This window comes from Aethalodelphis obliquidens, unplaced genomic scaffold (assembly GCF_003676395.1).
Source record: "Aethalodelphis obliquidens isolate GAN/ISIS:26980383/991018 unplaced genomic scaffold, ASM367639v1 scaffold69, whole genome shotgun sequence".
In the NCBI taxonomy this organism is placed as follows: domain Eukaryota; kingdom Metazoa; phylum Chordata; class Mammalia; order Artiodactyla; family Delphinidae; genus Aethalodelphis; species Aethalodelphis obliquidens.
This window is the reverse complement of record NW_020838013.1, coordinates 3,819,923-3,836,464: the sequence shown is the minus strand read 5'-3', so window position 1 is coordinate 3,836,464 and position 16,542 is coordinate 3,819,923.

The following is a 16,542-nucleotide window of genomic DNA, read 5'->3' as shown; positions in this document are numbered from 1 at the left end:
TTTCCCACAGCCAAGAATAGGAACACTTGCACCAACGCCGCAGTCGGCAGTGACTCTTCGTTTCTCTGTCAACTAATTAACCTCAGCCACTGACGGGGGAAACTGAGGCAGGGTCCCAGGGCCTGGTGAGGATCTGGGTCTACACCAAGGTATCCCTTCCCCCATTGCCAGCCCTCAGAGCCAGCGGCTCCCCCGCCACCACCCCCATATCCCTCCACCCCCCCGCTCGAGTGCAAGCCTCGTCTCCCCGCGGGCCGGGGGCGGGGGCGGGGCCGGGGGAATCCCAGCTCCATATTAGGACAGGAATCCTCCGGCGGCTGCTGCGGCGGCGGCAGCGGCGGGCGGGGCCTGGCTTGCCTCCGCCACGCTCCGGAGGGCTCCCCCCTGCCTCCAGCGGGGAGGATGGGGACGCAGCAGAGAAGCGAGGGGGCCGTGCTGGACCCTCTGCACGATCCAGGCACCTACCAGAGACCCCTTAACTCCGTCGGGCTGTCCACACTCCCCTCCAACCCCCTCCCCGTCATCGGCGGTAGGATTCCTCGCTGTCTCTCCATCTTCAACTCTCCACATACCCCCCACCGCCCCGCACCAGCTAGTTTCTTTATCTCATTGCCGGCTTGGTGGTCTATCTCAACTTTGTGCGCCCTCTGCGCCCCCCCCCCAACGTCCCCCTTCTGCTCTCTGTCGTCTCTCTTCTTTGTCAATTTTGTCTCCACATCATATCACTTTGCCCTATCATTTCCCTCTTTCTTCTTGCTCTTTTCTGCACGGATGGTCACTCTCTACTGGGGTTGAAGGGTGCCTTTGCTTCCCCCAAACAAAGGGAAAAGAAATGGGCTAGGGGACATTTTATCTGAAATCGAATTCTGTGGGGTAAGGGTGTGTGTGAAGTCACGTGAGGGGCTGGGGATGGGACCACTTAAAATTTGGGGGAAAGGGATTGGCCTGATTGTAGAAAGCCACGTAGGAGGGGTGGAGATAAACTTTGACACCAAGAAGCAAAATTTGGGGTCTTCACTCCTCGTGGAAAAGGGTGGAAGCAAGAGAGGTAGAGTGGGAGGAGGAGAGACAGCTGAGAAGAAGGCTGTCTAAGAAGGGGGTCTCTGAGGGCCCAATCCTGACCTCTTGTGTATTTTGGGAGAGGTTGGGTCCATCCACATCAACCTTCCCGTATTCAGTGGCACAGCTGAGATGGAGGGAAGGGGTATGTCTGTCTGCCACTATCTCTAACCCTATTTACCTGGGTGACAGAAAAATGGTTCCTTCACAAAGCGTATCTCTGTTCCACTTTCATCTCTGTCTGACCCCCGACGTACTCACCCACCCCTCGCTCAAGCTTCTGTTTGGACAAGCCCTTAATCTTTGGACCCCTTTCCTGTAGGAAAATCCAGGGCAGTGTTCCTGTTTTATTCACTTATTGGTTCTTTATCCCTGACTGAGAGGCATTCTTAGTGTTCCTCTCCATGACCAGAGGTGCCTGTTGGTTTGGTCCAGCAAGCTGAGCAGAGCCGCGGTGAAAGAATGGGGCACTCGCCGCTGTCCGTGGTCCTGAACTATCCCAAGGAATGTCATATGGAACGTGGGACGTTAAAGTAGAGCTTGAATCCATACAGGTCTCACAGTGAGGCCCCAGCTGGCTGTGCCCTTGTCCTCTGAGAATGAATAAGGGGGTGGATTGTAGGGGGGCAGGATATCTGAACTCTAGGAGTGAAGTAAATGCGGAGGGGGGGGGGGAACTGGGCTCAAGGGAAGAGCCCTTGGATTTTTCCAGAATGGACTGGGGGGGAAGGCACTCTGGAAGAGAAGAAGGGTCTAGAAAGGGACAAGGGAGGGGGTACAGAAGAGCTCATCCTAGCTCGCCCACTCTGATTCAAGTTGAGAAGCGCTGTATGCCCCAATGTCTTCTCTCCCCAGGCCAACTCCCACACCCCTTGCATCCCACCTCCTTAAAGCTATTTTTAACTGTGGAGAACCAAAAATAGCTTGGCAGCAGCTTCAGTATGTGGGAGAGGAGCTATTTATATCACCAGTGATGGTTCCAAAATAGCAAGCAGGAGGAGGGGGGCGGCTGGCACGCTAGAGAGCTCCTGGCCGCTGCTAAAAATACTGGCAGTGTGAGTCATCCTGGCCTGGCTGAGTCACCCCACACACACCTCCCTCCCCCTCCCAAGCAGCAGGCGGCAGCAGCAGAACAGGCTAAGAATTGGAAGTCTGAGATGAGGGAGGTATTAGAGCCCATTGACTATAAGAAAGTGGGCAAGGGAATGAATTCAGAGGGGGGCCTTGGGGTGAGTTTGTAGAAGAAATGGGGGGAGCAGAAGCCACCCACCCAAACTCTCTGTGTGAGCCTGCAGCATTTCCAGCTATGCACTGCTTCTTGGGGATGCTTGGGCAATTGAAGGGAGGGGGCCAGACTCTGAGAATGTGCATGTGTGTCTGTCTGTCCATCTGACCATGACTGTATTTGTAGGCCTCTGTATGTCTGTTCGCATGTGTCTTCATAGCTGTGTGTCTGTATCCCTTTATATCTATGCATTTCCTTATGCCTGCGTCTATGCCTGTCTTTATTAAGAATGTCTATGATTTCCTGTGTTGTGTGTAGTTCTATGTTTGTGCTGGTATGTATTTATATGTTTGCAGCTTTCTGTGTGCCTCCCTGTACATGTGTGTGTTTGTGTCCACGTCTGAGTTGGCTCTGTGCCTTTCTCTCCCAGCACCTGATGGTGTGTGCGGATTTGCTTGCATCCCTAGCCTCAATGCACCTTCTGTTGCTCTCTCAGATGTCACTTGTTGGGCTCTTGCACCATTTATGCCTTAATCATCTCTCTCCACCCAACATCTTCCCTTCTCTCCAGGCTTTGGACCCCAACGATTTGTGAAGGTCTCTCTGCATGCAATCTCTAGCTAAAAGATGGAGGAAAGGAGCCCCGTATGACCTCTTCCTTTTCTCTTGAACCATCCTGAATTGTCCCTGGCCTGCAGGAGTAAATGGTTTTCCATCACTCCATATTTGGGGAGCTGAGGAAAGAGAAGGGCTTTCTTTAGTTCTAAAAAAAAAAAAAAAAAAAATTCCTGGTGTGGGCACAAGCATGCGCAGCGCACACACACACACGCACACACATACACAACTGAAAGAGAGAATGAGAGAGAGAAAAAATATCAAGGTCCCTTCTTTACCGAGACAAGCTCGCATCTGTTGCCATGGCAACCCCGCCCACTCCTTCCCCGAAAAATCACCAAGAAGAGGTGATGGCATCGAGGAGGGATTGGCTGATTTATTTCTTTATTATTTTTTCCGAAAAAGGGATTTTTATAACAAGAACAGGCCGTGAGATCCCTTGCCCCTGTCTTACATGGCTTTACTGGGGACCTGGAGGGACATCACCCCTCAGCCTCTATCAGAGAAGAGAAGGTATATCTTTTCCAGAGATTTCAGGGAGGATGACCTGCTGGGAGGGAGCTGGAGGGTGAATGGGGAGTCTGTTTCTTTAAAACAGCATGGAGATTCCTGATTAAGGTTAATTTTCTGGAGGCTTGGGGCAAGGATCTAGACAGAGAGCTGTCAAAGTGTATCCTGTATGGCTCTGGACAAATGTGTCTATGAGAAGGATAAAGAGGGAGGGAGGGAGGGAGAGAGAGAGAGAGAGAGAAAGAGAGAGAGAGGGAAAATATGAATGAATGAATGAATGAATCACTTGATGGGTCTTTGGAACAGATGACAAGATGCCAAAGGATGCAAAATCTCAGTGGTTGTCAGGTCAGACAGACAGACAAGATGGCTCAAGACAGGTCCATTAAGGCAATTGGTGGCGCTGCAAGTCACCACCAGACCACAGGTGCAGCTGCTTGACTTGGACCCCAGGGAAATTGGGGTCATAGGTGAACAATCTAGAAGAGCATTGAAGCTTACCTTTCCAAACTCTAGTCCCAGCCTGAGTCTCAAATGCCTCCTCTGAAGCCTGGCCACCAGCCACTGCAGCCACATCACTTTCTCAAGTGAACTGTAGCCTCCTGCCAAATGATTGCATGGTGGAAACGAAGGGATTCCTCATTTCTTCCTGTGTTTGGCTTGCTGCATAAATGGGGTCACTTGGGGCTGAAGACTGGAAAGCCAGACCAAGAATCTGATTCTAGAGAGAAACACCTCCTCCCTTCCAGCAGGCTCCTGCCCAACCTCAGCAGGCAAGGGCATGGCCTGAGGAGGGGGTTAGCTCTACCTGAAGTGATGGAACAGAGGGATGAAAAGACTTCAGATCTGTTCTGACCTGTTAGACCTATTCTCATGCCAAATCAGGTTGATAGTATTATGCTCGCTTGATAGATAGTGAAACTGAGGCTCAGACACAATGACTTACTCAAAGTCACACAGCAAGTTATTGGCGATGCTGAGCCTTAAGCCGAGCTCTTGCTCCCAAGTCCAGACTTTCTCTTGTACCTTGGAGTAGAGTTGAAGTCTGCAAACTCTGACTTGCATGCCAAATATAACCCACAAAGTGCTTTTGCAAATAAAGTTTTATTGGCACACAACCACATCCATTTGTTTATATATTGTATATGGCTGTTTTCACCCTACAATGGCAGAGTTGAGCAGCTGCAACAGAGACCATATGGCCTGAAAGCCTAAAATATTTACAAACTGACACTTTACAGGAAAAGATTGTTTTCTTTTGGAGTAGAGGATGAGTTCACGCTAGGAATATCTTTGCTCATCTCTCTCTTTCTCAACCAGAAGCTCTCTGGACCCAGGGCATACCAAAATGTCATTTCATCTCCCTTTACTCTTCCAAATGCCATGGAGCAGTAGTGTCCCTGTACTCCTTAAGGGTGAAGAGATTGGGAAGCCCTATGGGCTAGGCTCCTTACTAGCTTCTAGCCACTCTGTAGTTGTGTAGATGTGGCCTCCCCATGCAGAACTGATGTTCCGCATCCTGTCTCCTTGGCAACATGAGCTGGAGTTAGCAATGAAGAGTCAGGATACTCCATTCCATCCTACCCCAACCCCAGTCTCAAGACTGCATTTTGGGTGGTGATTAAGGTATTAAACAAGAAGACAAAATGTCCTGTTGGGAGGAAAATGACAGTACTGTGGGGTCTCAGGACTCCTAGAGCCTCCAGTCTAACCCAGGGGAAGAATCTCTATCCACTTTCTCAGAGAAGTTTAGTAACTTGTCCAGGGTCACACAGCTAGAATGAGATAAATCCAGAATTAGAACCCAGGTCTCCTGATTTCTACTTCTTGCTACTCTTAACTAGGTTGTTCTTTTGAATCCATGAGTCTGAAACCGTGTAAAGGTTTTCTAACAGATTCCCAAGAACCTCCCCCATCCTGGGGCTAGGGTCCACCAGTCTGCAGTGAAAATATAATCCTCATGTTGGTTTCTGCAAAGGCGCACCCTAGCAGGCTGTTTTCTTTCTCTTAAGGTCTTTTCATTATGTTATCACTCCCCCAATTCTACTTGCATAGGGAAGTATTCAGAACATTTCATCTATTTATGGTTATGAAATCAACAAATCTCATGTGAAGAAGGTACACGCTGGTGCCCACACATTGAGACGGTCAGAGCCAGGTGGGTGGGCTGAGCAGAGAAGGTGAGGGGCACAGAACCATGGAGAGGGTGTGAGGGGGAGAGTGTAGCTCAGGTGGGAAAAGATGCAGCTTTTCTAGGGCAGGGTCTGAAGGCAGGGCTGAGAGAAGATGTGGCACAGGCAACGCAGTGAGGAGCGTGTCAGACCAGCCATGTTCCAAGGCGGGAAGGAAAATCAATCAACTGAAACCACTCTTTAAATGCAGTTCAGGGACCCAACACTTCCCCAAGCACTGTAGGGGAGAAAGGAGTGCAGGATGCCTGCCTTGCCCTCAGGGAGCTGGAGGTCTGGGGGAGGAGACAGACCTTCCGCACATTCAGTCATTAGTTCAGTCCAGTTTCAGGATCCTCTCCATCACCGCTCTCCAGCTGGCTAACTCCTTGTCCTCTGGTCCTCCGGTTGGGTCCAGGGCCCCTCCTCAATGCCCCCCGCGGCCCCCTGTGCTTCCTCATCAGTGCAGTTCTCATCCTACATTGTCACCGCCTGTTTGCTTGTCTGTCTCCCCCACCAGCGTCTATGCCTGGTCTCGTATTCTCAGCATCCAGCATAGGGTCCGGCCCAGAGCAGGGCCTCAGGTATGTCACTCATTCATTCATTCACGCACACACATCTGAGGGCTGAGTTTGTGCCAGCTTCTGTGCTAGGCACTGGTGATGCAGTGGTTTAGAAACACAGCCTTGGTCTTAACCTCAGGGAGCATCCAGGCTGGTGAGAAAGTGAGAACCCGATCAAGCCATTTAAGTGGAATGACTGCTGGGAGGAAGGCATACAGGGTGTTTGGGGAGAGCAAAATGAGGGATGACGGAGCCTGGGAGTCTGGGTTGGCTTCCCGGAGGAGGTGTGATTGGGCTGAGTTGCCAGGTGTCAAGTGACTGGCTGACCATGTTCAGCTGTGATGAGTAGGTGGGGTGGGGTGGGCGGAGTGCAGTATCATAAATCAGACAACACAGGACATGTAGCCACAAAAGAAGCCACCAAAGCCCGTAGCTGTGTTTACAGATGCACAGTGTGAAGGTGCAGAGGGGCAGCCACTGGTAAGGGAGGCCAATCTCCACTTCGACCAGGTTTGGCGCCTGTGGCAGGACTGAGATGAAGTGGCTCAGCCTTGAGCAGAGGGGTTCATGGGCAGAAAGCCAATAAGTTCTTTGTGGGAAGGCAGGTGGGTGGGAGGGAGCCTGAGGCTTGGAGAAGCAGGAGCAGGAGAGGGTGGAGGCCAGGAAGGAGGCTCTGGGGTGAGATGCCCACTCGGAGTCCTGGCTCCTTCACGTTGGGCAAGTGACTTAACCTCTTGTGCCTAAGTTTACCTGTCTGTCAAATAGGGATGTAAGGAGAATAGTAGCACCTACATCAAAGGACTGATGAGAGGGCTTCCCTGGTGGCGCAGTGGTTGAGAGTCCGCCTGCCGATGCAGGGGACACGGGTTCGTGCCCTGGTCCGGGAAGATCCCACATGCCGCGGAGCGGCTGGGCCCGTGAGCCATGGCCGTTGAGCCTGCGCGTCCGGAGCCTGTGTTCCGCAACGGGAGAGGCCACAGCAGTGAGAGGCCTGCGTACCGCAAAAAAAAAAAAAAAAAAAAAAGGATTGATGAGGAAATTGAGTTAAATCATTAAAGTACTTGGAACAATGCCTGGCACACAAAAGGAGTACAATCAATGTTGAATGAAGGAGTGTCAGTCATTGTTAACTTTATGAAAATATGATTTTGAACAAGGCTCTGAAGAGATAGCATGGGCTGGTTTGGGAGGTAGCACACGCTCTGTCACTGTAAGTGTGGGAACAGGGCCTGGACACCCACTGGCTTTTTGCAGCCTTGGCGCAGCTTGGTCTGAGAGCACCAGCTGGGGTGGGGCAGGCTGGGGGCTGCAGCAGTTCCAAAGAGAAGGACAGAGATGACAGCTGGGGGCCTGGGGAGGTTGAGGGATGCACACAAAGTCATACTAGGGGCTCTGGCCTGGGTCCCCATACGCTCCTTCCCTGGGCATCGGCTGGCGGCCGCACTGCTCAACAAGCCCGGGGATGGAGCCCCTAGCAGTGCTCAGCGACCAAGCTCCCCCTGTTATTTTCCTAGAAGCCAACCTGGCCGTGTTCTTCCCCAGCTAAAAACCCTCCTGGCTCCCGTCACTCCCTGTTACCAAAGGTCCTCCGGGCCCTTTCGCCCCTTCTCCCCCCAGGCGCCTAGGCCATCATAGGCTCCAGGTTCAAGGGACTCCTTTTTATCACCTAATGCACCTCATAACATGAGAGTTTATGGATACTTACCTGTGCCTTATACGCCTAATCATGCATTAACTCATTCACAACTCGCAGCAACCCAGTGACGCCTGGGTTGTTATTGTTATTTCCACTGGAACCTGGGCCCAGCAGAGAGGAAATCTGCAGGGAATGACCCATGAAGTTCCAGGGGAGGCTGATGGGATGCAAGGCTGGGGTGGCCATGGAAGAGCAGCAGGCCTGGGCCCGGGCCAGTGACAGAAGGGAAGCCCTAGGAGCAACAAATAGACCCCCCAAGAGCTGGGAGAATGATGACCCCCCACCCCTGGGAATGCTGGAACTGCAGGGAGTTGGTCAAACCGTGGCAAGAAGGGGGGTTAGCCGCAGTTATCATCTGTTGACAGAGAAGCTTCTGGAACCAGGAAAAGATGAGCCCTAGACAAATGGAAAGGGGACACCAGGAAGCTTTAGGAGAAAGGACCACCGGTTGAGGGGAAAGCTCCTGAATCAGCCAGTGCAGACAGGGGAGGGCTGGAGAAGCCTTCTGTCAAGGATTCGAAGGTCTGGAAAGACCTGGAGGTGGGCTCAGTCTAGACGTCAGCAGATTATGTTCAATGCGGGGGGGGAAAGAGTCCTGGACAGGAGGATCTAAAGACATGGGTTCTGGTCCTAGCTCTGCCACCAGCCTACTGGGGTGTTATGTAAGCCCCTTCCTCTCTTTGGGCCTCAGTTTCCCTATTTGCAAAATGGCAGGTGGGTGGGTTGGACCCCCCTTGGCTTGGAAGGGCCCTCCCATCTCCGGCACCCTGAGCATCTCTGGGCCCAGGTCTCCCCTGGCCAGTGCCTCTCAGGCTTTAGAAGTCAAACGCTGCTGCCCTGAGACCCACTTTCAGGTGGGGATGAGCCCATGTGACCAGTGCTAGGGTCTCAGTGGGCCTGAAGTCTCCCAGAGGACCAAGTCCTCAGCCCGTATTGGGCCCTGCAGACCTGGCCTTGAGGGCATGGGGGCACAGGGCTGGTATGGTTTTCCTTCTTCAAACCCAACCCATCAGGGGCCATTTTCACAGGTCTGTGCTAAGAGCTCCAGGGGACTCACCCCTGGGGGAATCTGATAGGTTCCAAGGTATATAAAACAGACCCCAGGTCATCCTCGGGTGGTCTGCACAGCCTGTGGTTGAAGCGACTATTACTTCCAGTATTGTTTAGCTTCGGTCTGGTGGGAGGAAGAAAACACCCCCAGAAGTGTCCCACAGACCACCACAGAGAGGGTCCACAGCCTGGCAAGACACCCCATTCAGAGAATCCCAGACTCACAGTTGAAGTGGGGGCCCCTCAGAGATCATCCACCTGGAGTGACTGAGGCCTCATGCAGAGAATGGAGTGGCCCAAGTGACACAGCCAACACTTAGTAGAGGGGGACCCTGAACCAAGGACCTGGCTCACAGCACAATGACCTTTTGAGCACCTCTCAAAGGCTGGTCTCTGAGATCAAGGTGTAGAGAGAGAGAGCCTGGGCCAGGAGGCAGGGTTCTAGGGTCTTAGTCTCAACACTGCACTGACTTGTTATGTGACCCTGGCAAATAACGTCTCTTGGAGGGTTGCCTCAGTTTCCCCTTCTGTGCATTGAAGGCTTGGCCCTAACAATGGATGCCCCTGGGAAGAGCCATTCAAGTCCAGGGCTAACTTCTCCAGAACATGAACCTCTCTCCTTTGCCAGACTTGGTGCCCACAGTTGGGCTGGATCATATCCACCTTTGGGGCCCCAGCCCTGGTCCAGAGTAGGGGCCCAGAGATGTCTGGAAACCTATGTATCGATAGCTCCTCGGGCATGGTCAAGTACTTCACAGCTGTCTTCAGTGAGTCCTGGTCAAACACCCCTGCAGGTGCTGCGGAGAGAGTACAGGCATCATCAGGATTGTGTGTGGGGGGGGGGCGGAGTCCAAAGAGCTGGGTCCACAGGGCCCTGGCGAGCCCCGCCAGAGCCTGAAGGCCACATCTCCAACCAGAAGCCAACTGGCATCTGCAAGCAGTATGGAGAAGGTTTGGCTCCAGAAAGTTCCAGAGAGCTGGTGGGCTGCCATAAGCTTTTGACGGAAGCAGATGTTTGTAAGCAGCAATCTGGTTTGTTGGTCATGGAGTCCATGGGATCCAGAAGCTTGCCCAAAGTGATCATCGATCCAGAAAGCCTACCTAGGTCTGGACTCTGCTGGGGAAAAAGAAGCAGCTGGTGCCACTGCTGCAAAAGTTATCCAGCTCCTCTACTGGGTACAAGGCAGGAGCCGGAGACTGGCACACTGTGCCAGCTATTCTCAATGTTAAGCACCGGGGGAATGATCTTTGGCTAGGAAGTCAGCATCCCTGAGCTCTGGCCCATGTTGTCCAGGAACGTGCCATGTGACCTTGGTCAAGTCACTACTCTTCTCTGGGCCTCAGTTGCTCTTTCAGTTTAATGAGAGGGTTGGAGAAACTGGTGAGGGTCCTTCCAGCTAAGATCCTAACCTGACCTCAGGCTGTGCCCAAGGAGAAAAAGGCTAAGGCAGGAGGCTGGAGGGGCATGGGTCACCAGAGACCCAGGGTAGCCCAGCCAGCAGAGAAGTCCTCACCTGGTGTTTTCACTCTGTGGCCTTGTCCAGAGAGGATCCCCAAACGCGCTAGGCCTGGCATCTTGTTTCCTTCCAAGGCTTCTATGGAAGAAGAGTCTCCCGGTTGGAGAGAGATGGGGGAATGTGGTGGGGAGGGGGCAAGGGCAGGACCTCCTTTCTCCGAGGTTGAAATTTCCCCAAAGTGGGTGGAGGACGCTAAGATTGGGGGGCGGGGGCATGGCACCGGAGTCTTCCCGGGCCCAGGCCCCGCGCGGGGCTCGCCGCTCGGGGGCGGGGGCAGCTCTCGGGCTCTGGCTGAGCCGCCACTCCGCCGGTTGCCTTTAAAAGGCGCCAGCGCGCGCGCATCAGCAGAAGGGCTGCGGCTCTCTTCCAAAATAGGCAAGAACTGGGAGGCCGCGAGAGACCAGCTGCTAGCAGCGCAGACGTCACCCGGGGCCTCCCTCCCCATAGCCTGCATCAGGTCTCCATGGCAACGGCGTGCCGCGGCCGCAGATGAATGAGCTACCGCGAAGAAAGGAGGAGCGCGCTCCCTCTTTCAGGCGTCCAGGCTTAGAGGCTGCCCCAGGAAAGGGGATGCAGACCCGGCACTGGGAAGGAGGGGGTGCCCTCGTATTCAAAAGGGCTCCAAGACCCATTCATCTCTACTGACTCTATTATGTCCTGGGAACTCGGGAGCTACTCAATTCCGGCAGGGATCCCTGATCTTTTGGTTCAAGCATCCTCAGTTCCCAGGGTTCCCCTTTACCTTCATCTACCCTCCCACTCCGTCACCTCTCTCTGCTCCCCAAACTCTGCGGAAAATGACATAATGTGGCTTAGCGCCACCGCGTGGCGGGTAATGTCGCTGCGTCTGGCTTGCTGTGGCTGGGGTCTCGCCGTCTATGTCGTCCTCTAGCGTTTGTGAGAGGGAAGAGCATAAAGGATCTCGACGGTCCTCACATTAAGACCCTAATGAAAAAAGACATCATTATAACATCAGTAGTTAACGTTTAATGACTGCTCCCGATGTGTCGATCGCTGCTAAGGGCTTCCCCCATATCATTGCATTCTCACAGCAACCTTGCAATGCAGATGGTGATGAAGATGATGACGATGACCACAGCTACTACCATTTTACAGGTGAGAAAAACAGGCTTAGAGAAGTTGGGCTTGCCTAAGATCCTACGGCTGTACCGGGCAGAACCACCACCTGAACTCATGACTGTGCGAAAGGCGTTTGTGACCCCTTCACTTCCAAACCCATGGTCTCTTTTGATCCAGCTCATAGCCTCTTGAGATAAGCAGGACAGCACTCATTAAAATTATTCCCATTTTACCAATAACGAGACTGAGACCCAGAGAAGTGAAATGTTTTGCCCAAAGTTTGAGCAGCCATGGATGGAGCCCAGGCCTCTAGGTCCCTGATCTAGGCATTTTAGGATGAGGTGGCTGGACAACAGGGAGTCCAGCACATTCCTCTGAGACTCTACCTCTTTGACAAGAGAGACTGAGGGACTAGCTCATCCCGGGCTATTCCTCCGTGGACAATGGAGCAAATGGAGTAGCCCAAGGTCAGGAGAGGGGCAGGGACTCTCCCTCACCTCCCGAGGTTTTGAGAGTTCGTAGGTCCTAGATGTTCCAGTTTGTCTTATATATATATAATATAGTATAAAAATATATTATATATAATATAATATACATATTATATATATAATATATTATATATATATATTTTCAAATTGTATTGGTATCTTCTAATGCAGTCTTCCTGCTTATGCTGGGTCCCTTGCTATTGTCTACTATTGGGGTGAAATTAATGCCTCCTGGTTTCAGCTTGCTGCTTTAAAACTGACCTGTGAATTTTCCAGAGAGTAACGGTTCTCAGGTCTATGGTTTTCTTGTTTTCCTGCAGAGGTGCTGACTCCATGAAGGTCTCTGGGGGCTGTTGATGGTTTGTTCTTACCAACTTGTATTTTGGGTTGAAGGACACACTTTATCACCTAGTTTTGGTGTAAAAATCCCCCACAGGATTTGCTTATATTATCTAGTTGCTCTGTTTTCAACTGGGAATTCGTGGAGATTCAAACCCTGTACCTCAGCTGCAGCTCCTGTCTTACCCATTATTCTTTGCTAAGCCACTTGAGGATACCAAAGGATTGAGTGTTAACCATTAAAGGGAATCCAAGGGGCTGCTGGTCACAATTTCTAAAGCTAAAGGCACTGCAACCAGCATGGTTTAGGTTTTTCAGGAATTTACAGTAAACCATCAATTACAAGGCTTGTTGTCCCCACGTGGGTGACAATAACTCCACTTACCAGATCGTGGACTTCCAAGGCCTGTCAATGGCCATCTTGTCCCATTCAAGGGACGCCAACTAAGTCAACCCCTTTCCTTCATCCTGGATGGCTCTGCTGTTTTCCCGTGAGCTTGTAAACAGGATTTGCTGCCAATATGGCAATTCTGAAAGGGCTGGAGAAATCCATCCAGAAGTGACCTTTATCTAGACTTTCCCAGATGTGTCCCCAAGTAGCTTCTCCTAAATGTTTTCCTACTGTTTCCTCCAGCTGCTGACTGATACTAGGGTGTCCCCTCTTTCTGACCCCAAAGTTTCTCTTACAAGGTGTGCTTACAGTTGCCCATATAGACCCTTTCTGCCTCCTGACATCAATGGTCTCTGGAACAGTTAGTAGCTCCAGAAAGTCTCTAGGGGTAGGACAGTTTGAGACCAGTTGGTAAATTCCTTATCCATTCACTATTCCACCATTAGGTTATGATCATACGTGTGTAATTTCCCACCAATTCCATATCTGTCCCTGAGTGGCTCCCAGGGATGGCCACAAGGATGTGCCTCTCAGCTGTGGTTTCCCATAGCGGTTCAGTTCTAATTTCCACCAGGCAGAGCTGTGAACTGTCTCATGGGCATTTTCAATTGGAGCCATATCTAGTAAATTCTTATAAGCCAACCATAATCCACGTGTTGCAGGTAGGCCACTGGTTGAAGATAAAAATTTCCGGGACTTCCCTGGTGATCCAGTGGTTAAGACTCTGTGATCCCAATACAGGGGGCCCGGGTTCGATCCCTGGTCAAGGAACTAGATCCCTCCTGCATGCCACAACGAAGATCCCGAGTGCCTCAACTAAGACCTGGTGCAGCCAAATAAGTAAATAAATAAATAATTTTTTTAAAAAAAGATTAAAAATTCCACATTATTCCTACACTCAGTGGGGTCAACCTTTGTGCACTTTATGTGAATCTTTGTGCATCATATCTGTTCAGATTTGTTAATCCTTGAAATTCTGTATCAGTTAGTTATCGCTTTGTAACAAACAACCCCAAAGTGTGGTAGCTTAAAACATTACACATTTATTATTGCACACAAGTCTATGGATTATCTGGGCAGTTTTTCTGGTTTTGGATGTGTTCAGTTAATGCTTTGTGGTCAGCTGTGAGTTGGGTAGGCGATTCTGCTGATGTTGGTTGGGATCTCCCACACGTTTGGGGATCAGCTGAATGTAGGCTGGTCCAGTATAGTCTTGAAAGGGACAGTTGGGCTCTCTTCCATGTGGTCTCTCATCCTCTGGCACCCAAGCCTGTGCTTGTCCACACGGAGGTGACAGGGTTCCTAGAGAGAAGTGGCATACAAAGCCTTCTGAGGCCAAGGCATGACATTGTGTTACTTTCTCCACATTCTATATGGCCAAATCAGTCACAAATTCAACCCTGCATCAGAGTGTGAGGAGACCACAGAGTTCCAGGGCAAATGGTGTGGATGCAGAGAGGCCAGAAACTGGGGCCACGAATGCAGTTAACTTACCACAGCCTCCATGAGTTTCCCTACGACAGCCAGTTATGGTGACAGTGAATTATGCCTGCTCACACCTTGATTTCTAAGAGGTTCATTATTCTATATTGCATTCCTAGAATTGATGTTTACCTGGTTCTGAATTTGTATTATTAAGCGGTCCAGTGGTTAGGACTTGGCACTTTCACTGCCCTGGCCCAGGTTCAATCCCTGGTCAGGGAACTAAGATCCTGCAAGCTGCACAGCACAGCCAAAAAAAAAGATTGTGTTATTAGGTTTCACAAGCACCACCCATAAATAGAAAATCTGAATCCATAGAACTTTATTTATTAGTAGCTAGAAGCCACTCAAGGCAGCTCACTATCATCCATGTATCAAGCGTTCAGCTGCAAGTAAAAGAAAATCAACTCAAAGTGGTTTAAAAATAATTAAATGTAATATCTCACAGATGGGGAAATCCAGAGGAAGGGTGGTTGATTTAAACTTCTGAGAATATCGTCAAGGACTCAGGATCATCCCATGTCTCTGTTCTGCCAGGCTCAGCATGAGGTTCATCGTTTGAATGGGAGAAGCTGACGTCAGTGGTTAATATCCAGAGGAGAAAGAGAGCGGGTCTTTCTATTCCTGGATCTCTTTCTCAGAAGAGAGGAAGCTTCCTCCCCACCAAATCTCTGGTACTGGTTATTTTCCATTTGCACCTCCAGACCCACTTGCCACCTTCTCTAGCTTGCTCCAAGCCCTGGGAGGGCGACCTCTGCAATAGCATCAGTGGGCTCCTTTGCCCATTTGTTGCCAGGCAATGTGGCCAACAGGAGTCCTTGGCAAGAGAATAGAAGGCAGGAGGAGAGTGAGTTCGAGGTATTCAAACCTCCCAGCTCCATTTCTGCTGGGCCACCATGGACTGGTGGCAGTTTCTGTATCAAAGACTGGAGCCCTCTCTCCATACAGCTCCCACTTTCTAAATTCAGGCTGAGGTGTGGTGATGGCCCTCTGCTCTTGCTCTCCGACGCTTGTTTGTCTAAACCATAGCTTTGTAGATAATACTGTTGTCCCAGTTTGTGCTATCTGCTTCGGTCCCAGGATTCTGACAGACACCCTCCCCTACAGGTCTATCCCACTTGTTTCATTGGCGGGAATTGAGTAAGATTCCTATATCTGAACCAGAACATAGTGGGAGGGAGCAACAATGTAAAATGATTATAAAGAAGATGATAGAGATGGAAGATTCATAAGTGAAGTCAAACATAGGATAACTGGCATTCCCAGTGAAGAGATCAGAAAACAATGCACAGTAAAATTATTAAAAGATATAGTATCACACTTTTCCAAAACAAGGGATGGCCTTTATATATAAAGAGCTCATAGATGGAAAAAGCACACATGTCCTAGGGGAGAGGAGGAATCACATGAAAGGATAGAACAAAGCTGTATCCTGAAGGTACTAGATTCCACAGATACAGAAAGATTCCCATTAACATTCATGGGGGAAAAAAACTTGTTATATACAAGTAGGAAAGCATTATTCATTCATTCAACAAATATTCATGCTAGATCCTGCTCAAGACACTTGGGATACATCAGTGTACGAACCAGATGAATGTTTCTCCCCCTGTGAAGCTTACAGTCTAGTGAGGACAGACCAAACAATGGACATTCTGTCTAAGAAAATTAGGAGAGGGAGTTCCCTGGTGGCCTAGTGGTTAGTATCCTGAGCTTTCACTGCTATGGCCGGGGTTCAATCCCTGGTGGGAGAACTGAGGCCCTGCAAGCCATGTGGCGTGGCCAAAAAAGAAAAAAAAAATTAGGAGGTGTTAAGTTTATGGAAAAAGAAAATGTAGAGCAGGGTTGTGGGATGGGGAAATTGGTTTGGAATTTTAAATAGAGTAACAGGAAGAACTTCTTGACAAGTTAGAGCTGTAATGGTAGGCCATGTTATACTGTGGCAACAATAATCCCCAATTCTTCGTGGCCCGTATCAGCAAAGAGATGTCAAGGAGGAAGATAGAAACGAGTGTGGGGACTTCCCTGGTGGCGCAGTGGTTAAGAATGTAGGGGACACGGGTTTGATCCCTGGTCCGGGAAGATCCCACATGCCGCAGAGCAACAAGCCCATGCGCCACAACTACGGAACCTATGCTCTAGAGCCCGCGAGCCACAACTACTGAAGCCCGCGTGCCTCGAGCCCATGCTCCGCAACAAGAGAAGCCCCCGCAATGAAAAGCACAAGCTCCGCAATGAAGAGTAGCCGCCGCTCACGGCAACTAGGGAAAGCGCGTGCACATCAACAAAGACCCAACGCAGCCAAAAATAAATAAATAAATAAATTTTTAAAAAATAAAAATACGATACAAATGAACTT